We start from the raw sequence: 17,231 nt of genomic DNA on the forward strand, positions 1-17,231 counted from the left end.
TTAGTCAAGAAGAATCTCTCTAATGATTTCATTGCTCTGAGAAACTGTCATCCAGAAACTATCACACATGTAATACACATTGATAGGATGCTCTATCTTATTAAATTAAAATTTTATTTTTCAAGGTTCACAAAACTAAATAAGTATACAAGAAACAAACAATTGAACTTTCAATTTATTTTTTGTAAATTTGTAGCACTTATACTTCTAAAGTTATTAAAGTTTAACAACTTTTTTGGGACGCCCTATATATAATTAATAAAGACTGTTGATGAATGGTAATTTTACCCCCAATTCTCTCATCGTCTTGTTTCTATCACTGTCAGTATTCCCAGAACAAATATTTATATCCTTGGTCCAAAGATGCCCTTCTTTAACATTTACTTTCCTTATTTTCTAAGTATTAACCTGGTGACAGATGATGATGATGACAGACAGACTGGTTCTGAATATCTGCCTAAGTATGCAGAGTTTTTTCACTAACAGGTTGGCTATTTCATGTTGACCCATGAAACAGGAAGGGACATTGGAGGGAAGATAGGGGACAAAAATCAGTGTGCACTAAGAATCACACTGCTGTTATAGAATCTATAAACTTTAATTGTTGATAGTCTAAAGATGAGATCTTTGGCCAATAACAAATGAATTTATGTACCATTGGAGGAACTGAATCATATCACTATTGGATTTTTTTACTTCAAATTAAACTAGAAGACAAAGAAGTTGTTTATGCATCTAACCTAAGAGATAGCTCGCAGATTTAACTGAAAACATCAAATAAAAGAGCTGGTGGATTTGGTTTCTTTGTGTGCCTACAGGGGTAATGTTACAAGAAACATAATTTTATAGGATACTTAGTGATCTTGTCCTTCAATGCTCATAAGTGCAAACAGAAATATGACCATGAAGATAATTAACATATCAACAACCATTGCAGGGGATGAAATAGAAAAATTTTATAAAGAACTTAACAAGATCTCCCAAATTAAGTCAGTACATGCCTGCATAATCACTGACTTCAATGGAAAAATAAAATCAGGGAAGCCTGGTGAAAAAGTATAAAAAATATAATTTTGAAGAAATTAAAGAGGCCAAAGGTTTATAGACTATTCAGAAACCATACACCTGTATACCATGAACATTTTCTTCAAGATGAATTGGAAAGCATTGGACATAACAAACCTAGAATTACATCACAAAAAATCAACTATATCTTAAGCACCAGCTATGATTGGCTACAACACAGAAATCATTTCAGAATCTGTTTTCTGCAATCAGACTACCAGCTACTTGTGACAAAAGCCAAGATCAGAAGCACATTAAAAAGAAAAAGTTGGGAAGACATTGTGTCTTCTCCAACCAACAAGAGATCGCTCCCTCCAAAAAATAGAAAATGCATAAAATCAAAGACATTGACTCTCATCATTACCATTTGTAAGAGAAGTGAATTGATGCAAAATAGTCAACACGATAGAGGCCAGAAGAGCCTAGAAAATGTCTCAGCAAGTAAACTCTTGATCTTGCTACCAAAAAAAGAGATGTGGCAGCCAGGGGAAACATTGATTTAGAGTGTAAGCTCATTTGCAAAACGTTGTGGAAGATAGTGGTTTATGAGCAATACTGACTGACAAAAGATAGAAAAGCCATAGAGATCCAACTTGAAGAAAGTTTGGCATGAGACCATTAATGCAGATTATACCAAGAGTATTGACAGATGAACCTGGAAGGAGGATAACCAGGAGATGCAAAACTGAACAAATTTGCCAGGGTTTTTATTCCACTCTGTTCTCACCATCAGTGACAATGGAACTACCACATTTGTACCCTTAGAACCACAGGACTTGAAACATCACTTGTGGAAGTAGAAATTGCACTTAAAAAGGTGAAATCAGGAAGAACATCTAAGGAAGAGCAGTGCACAGGGTGCCAGCTCGGAGTCAGGAGGACCTGAGTTCAAATCCAGCCTCAGACACTTACTAGCTATGTGACCTGGGCAAGTCACTTAACCCTGTTTGCCTCAGTTCCTCATTTGTAAAATGAGTTGGAGAAGGAAATGGCAAAGCACTCTAGTATCTTTGCCAAGGAAACCCCAAATGGGATCTCAAAGAGTCAGACGCAACTAATTGACTAAACAATAACAAAGTTTGACTTTGCCAAGTACACATAGAAAGAATCCATATAGGAGGCAACACAGTTTTAAAGGCATGAAGGCACTGATTTTTAAAAATAGGTGTGTTCATGTCTTTTGGTTTCATATGACCTTTATTCTGTCCTGTATCTCTCTCCTCCCTTCTAGAAAGTCATACATTATAATATAGGGATGATTTTTTTTTTAATTTAGAAGGTACCAAATGAATGGAAAAAGCACGGATGAAATTATTGCCAAAATAAAACCACCAAGAAGACATCAGTAACTACCAACCTACATGTCTACTTTCTCATCTCCACAAAACCTTTATGAGCCAGGAGTTAAATCAGAGGACAGTAGGAGTTAGACCTTGAATGGACCTGAAAGATCATTTGGTCCAGATGTGTCAAACTTGTTGAACAACCTCTATTCTCAACCATATTAAAATGTAATTGGAAATTTTTTAACAAAAATAAAAATACAGTACAACATAGTTAATATTAATTTGTGGTTTTCTAAGTCAATGTGTGGTCCATATGGATCCATTTCTATTTGAGATGGACACCACTGCTCTAGTCTAACAGCCTTATTCTAAAGATGAGAAAACTGGCCCAGAAAAGTTATTTTCTGTGGTTACATCTAATACGGAATCTTACACAGTACAAGTGATGGCTTTCCTAAGGTTATAGAAGAACGATATAAGAGCTGACATTGAAATGCTAACCCTAACTCTGCTCACATTTCCTTTTTCCACTTTCATATGGATACCTACCTTTGTAATACTGGTGTCACATGCTCTTGCAAGGAGGCAAATAGAGTGGTACTCTGGAAGATTTCTCCCTTTTCTGTCTCATTGATCCATCCCTTCTCCCCCCTTCTCCCACTGGTAGCTTTAGTCACTGACACTACCCAGGTTGTTTCCTATTCCCCTTGTAAGCACAGAGTTCACAAAGTTCAATTATCAGAATTATTTATAGTTCGAAGAAAACAAATGGAGTTCACGTGCAACTCATGGGAAATGCCGACATCTGTCTCCATGTACTCTCCTTTGCATAGACTCATTTACTTACAGCCATGCTGTCAAAGAGCTTTGTAAAAATATTGTCTGTTTAACGAATTTGTGTAAAATATATTGCTATGAATATTTTGTTATACTTGAGAACTTTCATCTGTCTTTGACTAAAGAGTGAGGTCTCTGGTTTGAAGGATATGAAGAGTCCAGTTATTTTTCCTGTGTAGCATCCAGTTACAATAATAAGCTTTTTTTAAGCCTAGGAGGAAAATAAACGACTCCCTAAGATCCATGTAATTCCTCCTTCAGCTTTAGCGAGTTTATTTTTGACAAAAAGTAATATATTCAGTCATAATTATTCTGAGCCCCATCATACATAAGTACTAATGATCTGTCTTGAAATGTTTCTCCTAGTGAGCTGACCTTTCATCTGAGGATTTTTTTCTACAATTCTCTGTAGATAAAATTTCAAATAGCCATTTTCTATCATAAAAAAAAATGTTTCAGTTTATGAAGAAGCTGATTTTAGGATGTAGTATTGTACCTTTTAGTCTCATATAAGTTTTGGTACAACTTCGTTGTTCTTTATTTGTTATTGTTTTCACTAGAAAAGCTTGATGAAATCCTGATGTATTGATCTGATGATTTTTTTTAAGACTTAAAGATTGTTTCCCCCCTATATCTGTAGTTCTGATGTTGGAGTATAATGTGCATTGGTGGTTTAAATTTTGGATTTCTTTTGAGAGAATCCTGTGAATCCTCTGTTATTTCAGGGTACTGTTTTTGATAATTCTTCAAAGCTGTCTAAATGAGCTCTTGAAATATAGAATTGAGGCTTTAAAAAATTTCAACACTCTGTGGCACACCCATATTCTAAGACTTGATTTTCTGTTTCCCATGTCAGCATTTATTTTTTCCATGAATTACCTTTAGATTTCTTTTTAAATTTAGATGTACTATGATCTTTTCATTGTGTTCTCTACTTCATTAATTCTGCATTTTGCTGATTCCAGAGATTGTCTTAGTTCTTCAAAATTTCCATTTTTATAATATGTTTATAATCTTATCCTGAGATATTTTGGTTGCATTCAAATCTATACTTTCTTTGGGATATCATTCCATGATCTCTTGAAATTTCTTGGGTTTCTGGTAATATTTCAGCATATACTTCTCTAGAGTTTTTTCTATCACTGAAGAATTTTTTAAAAACATAATTGAGGGTTTTTTCAATAGTCTTAAGAAAGGAGTTTCATGAAATTATTAAAGAGTTCCATTTTTCTTAAGGTTTTTTTCTAGAGTTAAAAACTAACTTTTTGTGGCCTATGGCTCAGAAAACTTAATTTATTTGTATCTAATTACTCTACCATCTCCTTTTATAATTTATTATTTTTTAATTAATAAGCATTTTCCCTTACTCCCACCACCTTCTCCATTGAACAATAATAAAAAAAGAAAACTCTTGCAACAAATATACGCAGTTAAGTAAAGCAAATTCTTGCATTGATCATGTCAAAAAATGTATGTCTCATTCTGCATTTTGAATCTTATCAACTATCTGTCAGGAGATTGGTAGCATATTTTAGCTTTTCTTTAAATTTTAGGATTGTAGTTTGCCAGTGAATTGATCAGTGCCCATAAGTCTTTCAAATTTGTATCTTTGTAATATTGTTATAGTATAAAATATTCTGTTTCTGATCATTTCATTCTATATCAGTTCATATGGTCTTTCACATTTTTTCTGAAACCATTCATTTTGTCATCTCATGGAGCTGTAATATTCTTTTATATTTGCATATCATAATTTGTTCATCCATTGTCTAAAGAAGAGACCCTTTTTTAGTTTCTAGGGTTTTTTTCAATTACCAAAAGAACTTCTAAAACCATTTTTGTACCTATGGGTCCTTTTCCTCATTTTTTTTTTTTGACTGCTTTGGGGGTATAGGCCTAGGTATAGTATCACTTGATCAAAAGGTGTTACTCTACTATCATTTTTAAAATTCCTGTGGGCAAGTATATTTCATATAGCTAGAAAAAGGAAAGAACACCTACAAACAATTTTAAGTATTAAGGGTTAGGTGGTCTCTGAGATTTTCCACTCAATAGGGCGTGAGTTTTTGTTTGAAGCTATCTGATAGGTAGCTTCCCATGGAGTATGGGCATGCCCATTTGTATTTTGTTGAGAGACTATGGGGAATTCCTAATGATTGATTTCTATTCAGGAGGACAGACTTTTGTCAGAGGAGCCACTTTTCTCTTTCTTTTTTTAAAATTATAATTTTATTTTCAATTGAATACATTTATTTCCTTCTCTTCTATTCCTCCCCATTGAAAAAAAAGGGGGGAAAAGTAAGAAATATTCATGGCAAATTAGACCACATTCCTACATTGGCTAAGGCCAATATTTATGTCTGAGTCTGAACCCCTGAACCTTATATCGAGAGGTAGGTAGCATACTTACATTATCTATTCTCTGGACTCATGGTTGGTCATTGGATTGATCAGAGTTGTTAAATCTTTTCCAAGTTATTTATGTTTTCAGTATTGTGGTTAATGTATAAATTGTTCTTTTGGTTTCACATACCTCAGTTTTTATCAGTGCATACAATGTCTTCCCAGGTTTCTTTGAACTATCCTTTTCATCATTTCTCATAGCACCACTTCCCCCTCTCCCCTCACCCCACCTTGATTTATGAAAGGGAGTTGAAACAGTAGCTCCTATCATCTTCTTGATTCCAGTTAGCTTTTCTTCTGGTAAGCAACAAGTTAGGGAGATTTCTTCCCCTTCCTTCCCCCACCCCCGCCCCGAGAAGGTAATATATGTCTTGGAATAGAAGCAAATGGGAGTCATACATGTTCATCCATAGCTTCTGAATGAATCAGAGCTCGTTACAGGGTACTTTCTAGACCAACGAAATGGCAGTATCTGGGGTATAATAGAATCCATTCAGAAACACATGGCAAAGTTACATTTGATTGCATATTGTTGAGAAGAAGGGATTCTCTGAATGGACTTCTCAAGTTCAAGAGATGGTAGCAGCCAGGGCACTGACAAATTTCCTGCAAAAGTACATGGCAGAAATACGTTATATAAGCACTTGTGTACTCTCTTGCCCTCTCTCTCCTTCCTCACTCCCTCTCTTCCTTCCACTCTCTTTCCTCTCTTTTTCCCTCCCTCTATCTATCCCTTCCTTTATTCCTTCCTTCCCCTTTATTTCTTTGAACACATATAGATACTTTACACAGAAGCACAAAAGAATGTTTAAAGATATACTATGGGATGGAATCTATCATAAAGATGATAGGAGAATAAATACAACACAGGTTTCAGTTCATAGAATATACTACAAATGTAGACTTGATCTTATGGTTATGACAATAACAAGATTATTACTTTAAGGACACAGAGTGATCTGACACAAGTCATAACAGGGGAATGTCATGAATGAAAAACCCAAGAGACAGAGTTTCTGGGTAATGAATAATCAACTTATTAATTAGGCTAGCTAATAATAAATTGATGGTCAGTGATTTCTCTTGGTTACCAAAGACACCTAATGGAGATACCGAATACCTTTAATATTTTTTTGAAAGGAAATTCCCCTGACAGGAGAAATCAACCTTGATTGGTGGACAAATTTTAAACGAGGAGGTAGGCTAAAAGTCTTTAGCTCCTTCTGCTGAGGACTTGGCTTGATTAGGAGACTCAGCTGCCTCCAGCAATCTGGACAGAGGAATCCACCTCCACCCAGACCACTCCGGTTGTTTTTCTCCTCCATGAGGTGGGTTACCCTAAACTCCAGTGGAAGGGTATAAGGGCATATGCTCATTACTTTGGGACAGGAATTCACCTAAATTAACTTCTGTTTATAAGTAAACAAAACCTAAGTCTCCAAGTTGTGTGAGGTCCTGCTTAAGATCAAGGAGCATGTTCCTGAGGATTAGGGCAATCTCCACTATCAGCCATTTCCTTTAGAGACTGACTGACTGCCTTACCTACAGGGGCTGAATGAAGAAATAAAAAGCATAGGTCCTAATTAATAATGGGTTATTAATATAATAGAAAATAATTTCTTGCAGGAAAAACACCCTTAGCTATGTTTGATTCCAGCCTTGAGTCATATTTGGCAGTCAATCATGTAGAAAAATTCCACATTATTCATAACCAGGCTCTAGGTGGTGCAGTGGACAGAGAACCAGCCTTGGAGTCAGGAGGACCTGAGTTCAAATTCGGCCTCAGACACTTAACACTTACTAGCTGTGTGACCCCGGGCAAGTCACTTAACCCCATTGCCTAGCAAAAAACAAAAATCAAACAAAAAAACAAACAAAAAAGAATTAACCGAGTGGGAAAATTTTTGTATTCAGAAAGGAAATAGCACAATGTGAAACTGAGTCAAGAGATCTTACCTTTGCCTATGCAAAGTTGTCTTTTCAGCTTTTCCTAGGGATAGACACTTGTAGCAGTTCTAAGACTGCACTCCCTTTGGGCAGCACGTGGTATTCTCCTTGAATGGACTATTGGTTTAATAACAATCCTGATGATCATGGCTGAAATCAAAACTCAGAAGAATATCAAATTACAGTCCCATGAGATTTTACCTCAAATAGCAAAATTTCACTTATCACAGCTTACGGCTAGGTTGGTTTTTTTTGGGTTTTTTTTTTCATGTTGCAACAACAGTTAACAATGAGCAAAGATAAGGACATTTCATTTATCCTTCATTTGTAAATGAAGAATAATCACATTCTGGAGTTTCACATATATACACAATACATGATAGCTCACTCAAAACCTCAGAAAAATTCTGGCCACTGTAAGTCTCCAGTTTGTTTTGCATATTAACTACTAAGGCAAAATTGAAATCTTTGAATCTAAGGTCTGTTGGTGCTGAGTTGGCTCAAAGATGTAACTTCAATACATACTATTTACTAACAGATACAATTTCATAATTCCCATAAGTGATAACCAAAAAATTTATCCATTTTAGAACAAAATATGCCCCATTAAATAATTTTAATTTTTCAGACTTTGACCACATTCTTTTAACAGCTCAGTTCATAATCTAACAGCATCCAGATTAAAAGAGAAGTTAGTTTTCTCACAGCATTTCTGATATAATGGTTTCCTAAATTTCACAATATGAGAAAAATTTTAGAAACACAATAATAACATACACAATATCATGCATTTAAAACAAACTTATGAAACAAACTTATTACAAGTCAAATGACATCAGTTCAGTTGAATACATTTCCAAATTATTTTAGAAATATATTTAGAAAATCATTTTTATCACATTTGGCATTCTATGCTGATTGCATTCAAGACCAATACACTTAGATTTATTAACATTTATATAGTGCTTACTATGTGCCAGACACTGTACTAAGTACTTTACAATTATTATGTTGTTTTATCCTTATAATAACCCTGGGAGGTGGGTGCTATTATTATCTCCTTTGCAGATTAGGAAACTTCTATGAGCAGAGATGAAGTAACTTTCTTAAGGTCACTCCACTAATAAATTTCTGAGACCAGATTTGAACTCAGATTTTCCTGATCCATGGATTTCCCAGCATATTGTCTTAATGTCAAATAGCAAATGTATTTTGCATTAAGTTCTAGTTTTCCACAATTATCCTAATAGGAGAATGCCTCTGACTTTAAATGAGATCACATTATAATTTAGTTTCAGAACAAATTTCAACCAAATCAAATCTGGATTTATAATCCTTAATAATTTATAACCACTAATTCAAAACCTCATTTTTTCCAAAGGCCATTAACTACCAGCACCTCAGATTTCAGAACCCACTGCTTTCAGTTAGCTCTTGTTAAAAAAAAAAAAAAATTGTGGTCATGCTCTCACCTCCCCATGACCTTTTTGTTTCCTTTAAAATCGCCAAACAAGCCAGATCAATTCCTTTGGGTTCTTAACCTAGCCCCCTCTACCTCCTACCAGGTTTTTCAGTTTTAAATCTTGGAAGCTCAAGTTAGGGAAGGGTTCACGTGGCATGCTCTCAATCCCAACCCCCCTCCTTTGGTGCTCATGAGGTTCTAAGGATTAGGGTACACCCTTTGAATGATCTTTCAAGGACAGAGTGTAATGCTACTCAAATAATTTCGTGCTACAAATTTACTTCTAAGAGTTTCCATTTGATCAGTGTTATAACTTGATAGAATACTGTGTCTGAAATTGCTAACAGGCATTTCTTTAAAAATTTCTCAAATCATCTTTATCTCAAAAGAATCAAATCCTTCTCAAATGTCTTTCCAAAACTCCACTTTCTTTTCAAAGCCTCCCTGCAACCAGACTCCAACTTTCTTTAGTTTTCTACCCATTCTCCACACATCCTTACTTGCTTAAACTTTCTCTCTTCCTTTTCTTTTTGGATCCCTATAGTGAACTTTGATTAAAGCCTGCCAACTTTGAAATTAACCTTTGATTTTACACTCTGATTCCTCACTTCTCTTTAGCTTCACTGTTTTCTTAAGTACATCTCATCTTATTTCTCAGTGATATGCTAGTCAAAACTAAAAGAAATCCATGATGATGTTTTAGCAGTTACAAAAATCTCTAACTCATAATTTGGAAATTTATAGTAAACATTACATTTTAGTTACAAATTTTAGTCTCTAATTAGTTTATAATCCCATAAATTTCTACAAACCAGGAAAAAGACTTCCTTCTTTTTCTTGTCTGTCTTCATGTTTGCAAACTCCAACCTGACCAGTGTTGTGAAGGCAGAAAGATCAAATCTCAGTTTTTCCTCTTTATCTCCCACTGAAAGCCTGATCGAAAGTCAGTGAAAATCCCTGCTTAATATTAACTGACAGCTGGGACAGCTGTTTTGAGGCTTCCCTACCCTACCAAGCACTTTTCTGTGCTGTCTCACCATTGCTTTTTTATTTTCCTCCCAAGCTTTAGTTTTTTCAAGTTTGGTTTTAACACATGCAGTTGATAATAAAAGTTCCATATTCATTTAGCCAAATATGTTAGCCATAATTATAAACGTAGGTTACAGAATCTTGTCCGTGCTGGACGTTCACTGTCAAACTGACAATATTTTTCCTTTTCCCAAGCTTTTAACAGCTTGCTCAATGGGGAGTCAGCAGGAGGCATATATACTTCGTGCCAACCCCCTATTGGTACTGGTACTCCCTTAACATTTCTGTTCCTGGACAGCCTAATGTTGGGTAATGGCCCCTACTCACCAACACCTGCATTGCTCCTTTTCTTCATGTACAAATGAGAAAGACTCAGTCTGAGAAATAATAACTTATTTCTCCTTATCCTTCCTGAGTTTTGGGAGGTTAACAGCTAACTAATGCCAGGGGAGGTCCACTCCAGCTTGAGATTAGGCAAAGGTCCCAGTGCCAGCTGCTGGGATAGAATGGGTTTGCTCTCAGTGGGTCAAAGGCACTCAAAAAGTCTCATGCCACAGAAAAATTCAATGTTTGGGCCTTCACCCTGATTAGACAGGCAAAACTCAGGAAAAGAAAGTTAAAAAGGAGTTTAACTACAAACTAAGGCAGAAAAATGTTGGTGCGCTGGGGGCTGGGGATACCCAGGATTTCCACCAGGCACTGTTTTTATAGACAGGAGTAAGTGACTTCCATATAAAGGTAAAGACATTTTAATTGGCTCATGCAATTTGAGGAGGTGGGATTAATGCTATTTCAGTTCCTCCTTAAGTATTTTGATTGGCCCACAATTCTAACGAGGAGACGGAATTAGAGGCATGGTCATCAGAGACAATTGCCCTCTCCTGCAGGACCATTCTTCCTAGTGACTGATTTTACATGCAATCAAGCAATTAACAACCATTCTGTTAAGCACCTACTATATGTCCCACACTGTGCTAGATGCTAGACAGACAAAAATGAAACAATTTTTGCACCCAAGGAGATCACATTAAAATTTTCAGGGTGACAACACATAGGAATTTACTTTGCTTGACTACGTGTATTTGTTTTTCTTTTTTTCTTTTTCTTTTTTTTTTCCCCCAGGGGAAGATGAGAAAGAGAGAGAAAATAAGTGCTTGTCAACTGAAAACATTTAATAAATATATATAGAACATATAATATAAAAAATAAGGTAATCATATTATAATGCCTGGTGGCAGGGAGGCATTAGCAGCTACAGGAATCAGAAAAAGCCACATCTCAAATAAACATTAATTTTGATCTGACTGGCTTCCTACCTGCTAGTGGAAAAATAAGCAAGTAGGGAAATATCAATTACTATTGAAAAAATTGATGAGCTCATCATTACCTAAATAGTTCAGGGAGTGATGGCTTATTATTTACACAGAGCTATGAGCTCAATTCTTGGCAGGTAAGTAAAGGGAATTGGTGTTCAAATATTTGGTTTTGAAATATATGAATTTCAGCTTTTAAATTCGGTATGTGCATTCTGGTAATGATCTGGGTTTTTAGAATAATTTAAAAATTTTAACAAGTTAGAGAGAGTTTTATGTCTTTTTTTTAAAAAGTATATAGCATAAGTCCTTTGGTTGGTCATTGTGTTTATCAGAGCCTTTAAGAGTTGTTTATCTTTATAATATTCTTATTTTAGCATTTCTTCTCTCCTCTCCTTTCCTTTCCTTTCTTGGCTAATGTGGGAATTTGTTTCTCTTGACTCTAAATAGCAATGGATTTTCTTTTTCTTGCCTTCTGTTAGGAGGGGAAAATAAAATAAAATTAGAAGAATTGGAAAAAAGAAAGTATATGGCACAAAATTCATCTTTTAATAAATCCTACTTCTTCTATATAGCTGATGACTTTATATTCTTGAAAGAAAAGGCACAGATCCTTTCCCACATACCCTATTTCATTTGATATGTTGGCCTCATCACAACTATTCTTGCCAACCAATATCAAACACAGAAGACGTCACTGTGGAGAAAAAAAAAAAGAGACTTCCCTTTATTTTAGTTTAAAATACATTGGCAGTTTCTTCTTTATCTGTGCTCAAGTTATTGAGATCTCCACCAGCTAGAAAGCAACAGAGTTGCTATTACTGAGATATATATTTTTCTTCCCAAACTTCATCTATAATACATAAAATTCTTTCTAATCAATGTGCTACTTATTATGGAAGGTGTTATCTATAGCTAAAGCTTCCCTTCCTACTGAGTGTACATACTTGCTTTTATCTGTCAATCCATGGGTTTGCTATATTTCTTCTCTCCCCCTCTAACTACAATCCATCCTCAAGATCCAGTTAATATATCATTACTTGATGCCACTGCTGGGGCAGAATGGTTAGAGAGTCAGTCTCAGAGCCAGGAACAGGAAGGTTCAGTTCCTATCTCTGACATATACTGGCAACATGGCCTTGGGCAAGTCATTTAACCTAGTGAACTACTTTCTAAGACAGAAGTTCTTACTTTGGAGTCCGAGTTCAGGGAATACATGAGCTTGAATGGGAAAAAAAATAGATATTTATTTTCACTAACCTCTAACTGAAACTAACATTTTCTTCACTTTCTTACATTTAGTGGGAGAAATATTTTTTTTATTCTGAGAAGGGTTCTATAAGTTTCACTAGGCTACCAAAAGTTGTCTGTGAATAAAAAGATTAAGAACCCTTACTCCTAGACATGAGTGACAGAATGTGCTAATATGCAGTGGTAGAGGGATTTGCCTCACCAGGGATTTCCCTATACTTATGAAGTCACAGGTTCCATACCTCTCCCTATCCTACTAAACTAAGCTACTCCCATGTCTCTTGTCTTTTCTCTTTTTCCTCGTCATTGTACTAGATAGGAGTATATTATTTTCAGAAAAAAAAACACCTGTTGTCCCTAAATTTCTTCACACTGCAAGCCAAATTTCATTAGTGGTTACAGTGAAATATTTCTTTCCTTTCCTGTCTCCAGTTATAAGGAAGTAAATTTAGAAGTTGTAAGTGTGTGGTGACTTGAAATTATGGGTGAACATTAGTCAATAGAGTTTATAGCCAAACAGTTTTCTAAGTAAGATTCAGGTGGCACTAGTTCCCGACCAACCCCAGTGTCATTGTTTAATACTTTGCATGAAATCTGATTTCATATTTAACTCTCTTGATGGGACAGAGGAGTTTTGTTATGGCTAAAAAGGGTCCAGCTCCAATACAGGCATTCAGGGTAACAATGCAGATCAGGTATAGGATTGCCATTATTTCACTGCCTTTGACACGTGATGGCTGTGTGACTCTGAAAAAGCCACTTAACAATTCAGGGACTCAGGCAACCCTCTCAGGGTATAAGTCATATTCCAGGCTTTGATATACGTTAGTAAAAGTGGTTTTCTTGCTGGGAGCTTAGTATACCAAAGAAATTACAAGTTTTATTTAAAAAAATACACAAAGTGTATAAAAGATTCAACTATAAATAGTTGATATAATTACCCTTCCCATACTGACAAGTCTGTTTCTCATCCAGGGACCTATGTCATACTCCATATTCATAGCACATCCTGTGGTTTGTATTCCTCTCGAGAAAGAAAAAAATTACTCAATTCTCTCAAGATTTATTTTTTTAAAAAGTTATGATACTGTAACTGACTCTCAACATTTTATTCCTAGAACAAAAAAGTGGTTCTGATAAATAATAGCCAGAACCAATTAGTTTATCCTCAGTCTACAACCTTCCAAGCCAATCAATCTATCCCCAATCAATAAGACTTAGGGAAATGGCCTCATCTTAAGTGAGGTGTCAATAGTCATGTCCCAATAGATGTTCCCAATCCTCTCAGTGAGATTGACCAGGGGCATATCCATAGGAAGGTACAATCCAAGCCTCCAAGACTCATCAGCCTGTCAGCTCATCGAGTTGATCAGCCAATTCCTTTGATCACCATTTTACATGCAATAGCATTTAATTCTTTTAGTCATGTACTACTAGTTTGTTTATTTAACAGAATAAAAAGTTAAAGTAGTAAAAGATGTAGATTATAAGTAGCCAGGAAAGATTGAAAATGAAGGATAAAACTGTTAGTTCTCTTCCAGGTTAAAGTCTTTGTAGAATAAACTTTTGCTGATAGTCAAAGATCATAGAATTATAGTTTTAGAATTGGAAGGGGCTGTAGAGATAAACTCATCCAACTTCCTCATTTTTCACATTAAGAAACTGAGACCTAGAGAGGTTAAGTGACTTTCCCATGATCCTAAAGATAGCGAATGGCAGGGCTGGGAACTTAAACCAAGGTCGTCTTTATCCGGGTTCCTTTCAATTCATGCCTTCATTCCTCTCTGGTTTTTATACTCTTGATACACTTTCTCTGGACTTTCTCCACTGTGTCACAGCAGCTTGCTTACCCTGAAAGTTTACTTCATGCCCTTGACCTTCTTAACCTAGAAGACTGTTCTACCCTTGAGGCGCTTTCCCTTGATTTGTCAATTCCTTCCAGAAACTTCATTTTAAGGAAAGTACCAGAGCCTGCTAAGAGCCACTCCTTCACTCCTCTCTAGGCTCCCCTTTTAATTGACTCTCCACACTTTCTCTGCCATCCCTCTCTTCCTTTTCAGTTTTCTTTTATGAACTGTCTTCACGAGGTCCAGGACCATCTTTCCTTTTGCTTATATTTGTTATTTCCAGCACTTAGCACAGTGCCTGGCACGTAGAAAGCACTTAATAAATGCTTGTTGACTTGACTTTAAATTTGTAGATGTGATTTTGCATCTGAGAATTGTTAATTCTATATAACTAAGAGAAATTTGTAGGTTGTGTCAACTTTTGTGAAAAAGCTTTGATTATATGTATATGTACACTCATATATATGTGTGTGTATATATACACATACACACACACACACTCATACACACACACACACACAAACACACACACACAATGCTAGCTATTAGGGGACCCTAGATTGGAATCAATGCTGCTCTCTATCACATTTATTTTCTTCTCTCAAGATGATTTTGTTTACAAAGTATAGGAGACTCTTGTTTCTCCAATATGAGTAAATCTTCAAAATGACCAATTTTCTTCTAAGTCACACAGCTTTACTAGTTGTGGAAAAATTGAGTTCTGTTAGACTATATTCAAATTAATTCTGAACTTTGTAAGTGTGTATGTGTGTGTGTGTGTGTGTGTGTGTGTGTTGGGAGGTGTGCTTGGGCGCTAATCTGAGTGTGTAGATATAGCCATGTTCAAGTTTCTGCAACTCAAGGATATTTTCTTTTTAAAATGAAATTAATATTTTATTTTCCTCCATTATGTGTAAAAGCAATTTTTAATGTTTATTTTTTAAAATTTGAGTTCCAAATTTTCTGTCTCCCTTCCTCCCTTCCGTCCCTCATTGAGAAGGCAAGCAATCTGATATAGGTTATACATGTGTAGTAATGCACATCATATTTCTATATTAGTCATGTTGTAAAAGAAAACACAGACAAAAAAAAAACAAACCCAAGAAAAATAAAGAATAAAAAAAAGTATGCTTCAATCTGTATTCAGACTCCATCAGTTCTCTCTCTGGAGGTGTGTAGCATTTTTCATCATAAGTCCTTTGGAATTGTCTTGAATCATTGTATTGCTGAGAATAACTAGGCCATTCATAGTTTTTCATTGTACAATGTTGCTGTTACTGTGTACAACGTTCTCCTGGTTCTTCTCACTTCACTCGTCATCAGTCCATACAAGTCTTTCAAAGTTTTTCTGAAGTATGCCTGCTCATCATTTCTTAGAGCACAGTAGTATTCTATCATGATCATATGCCACAGCTTGTTCAGCCATTCACCAATTGATAGACCTTTCCTCAATTTCCAATTCTTTGCCACCACAAAAAGAGTTGCTATAAATGTTTTTGTACACGTGGATCCTTTTCCTTTTGTTTTTTATCTCTTTGGGACACAGACCTAGTACTGGTATTGTTGAGTCCAAGGGTATGTATGGTTTTATAGCCCTTTAGGCGTAGTTCCAAATTATTCTACAGAGTGGTTGAATCAGTTCACAATTATGACAACAGTGTAATAGTATCTCAGTTTTCCCACATCCCCTCCAACATTTGTCTTTTTCCTTTTCTGTCATATTAGCTAATCTGAAAGGTGTGGGAGTGATACCTCAGAGATGTTTTAATTTGCCTTTCTCTAATCAATAGTGATGTAGAGCATTTTTTCCATATGACTATAGATAGATTTGATTTCTTTGTCTAAAAACTGCCTGTTCATTCAAAAGGACATTTTAAAAAATGCAAATAAAACACCACAAGGTTTTAAGCTTCCAAAGCAGCTTCCAGTCTTCCATAGTGTTGTTTTGTATTTTCTTCCTAGAGCAGGGAATCTTGGCAGCTGCATTGTTCAGAATTTAAAACCTCTGTTCAGTCCAGCCTGAGCAAGGTTAGGTTTTTAAATGATGCCTTTTATTCCTTTTTTTTTTTGAGAAAAAACTTACTCTATGGAAAGAAGCTCATTTAATCACGTATTAAACCTATGTTATGCCTTTCACTTAAATACTTTGTTGCTCTTCAGAATTAGCTATAACTAATTCCCTGATTCATTTTTAGTTCCCTTTTGGAGGCATAGAGTAGACATTATTATCTTCATTTTGTAGGTCAAATAGCTTACAGCAGATTGCTTGGGCCCTATCTCAAGCTCACTATAGGAAATAGATCCTAGTCTGCTACCTCCAAATGAGGAGGTGCCAGCTATTTCCTCAGTTACTAGGTGATCATTTCTCCTTCAATGACAAATAATGCAAGGGCCATAAGACTTAACAGTTTGCCATGTTTTTGCTTGTTTTAATAATTTTCATTGGATAACTGGCCTGAATGTAAGAAAATTTATTCTTTAAAATTTCTTAATTTCACCTAAAATTTCTTTTAAAAAATTGATCAATTTTAAAACACTTGGCAACTTTGATTTTCTGTGCTTAGTATTTTATTGTTAGTTAGTATTAATAATATAAGTAATAATAATTATTATTATTTATTATCATTAGTTTTTATATATTGTGATTATTATTTTATTTACCCATTAAAAGCAATATTTTAAAATTTAAAACTGTGCTTATTATTTTTTCACTCAAAAAATTAAGAGTAATTAAAAGTAAACAGTTAACCCAGCAATATAAAGGATGATGTAAAAAAGCATTTCTCAAATG

At 35.2% G+C, this 17,231-nt stretch overlaps 1 protein-coding gene across 2 annotated transcripts in view; it reads left to right on the forward strand.

The window, feature by feature from the left end:
- The window catches only part of ARMC4 (armadillo repeat containing 4), a 209,328-nt gene that overhangs the window by 38,075 nt on the left and 154,022 nt on the right, over positions 1 to 17,231 (forward strand). The gene's annotated exons all lie outside the window — the stretch shown is intronic.

Source organism: Vombatus ursinus, unplaced genomic scaffold, assembly GCF_900497805.2.
Source record: "Vombatus ursinus unplaced genomic scaffold, bare-nosed wombat genome assembly UNPS02014861.1, whole genome shotgun sequence".
Classification (NCBI taxonomy): Eukaryota; Metazoa; Chordata; class Mammalia; order Diprotodontia; family Vombatidae; genus Vombatus; species Vombatus ursinus.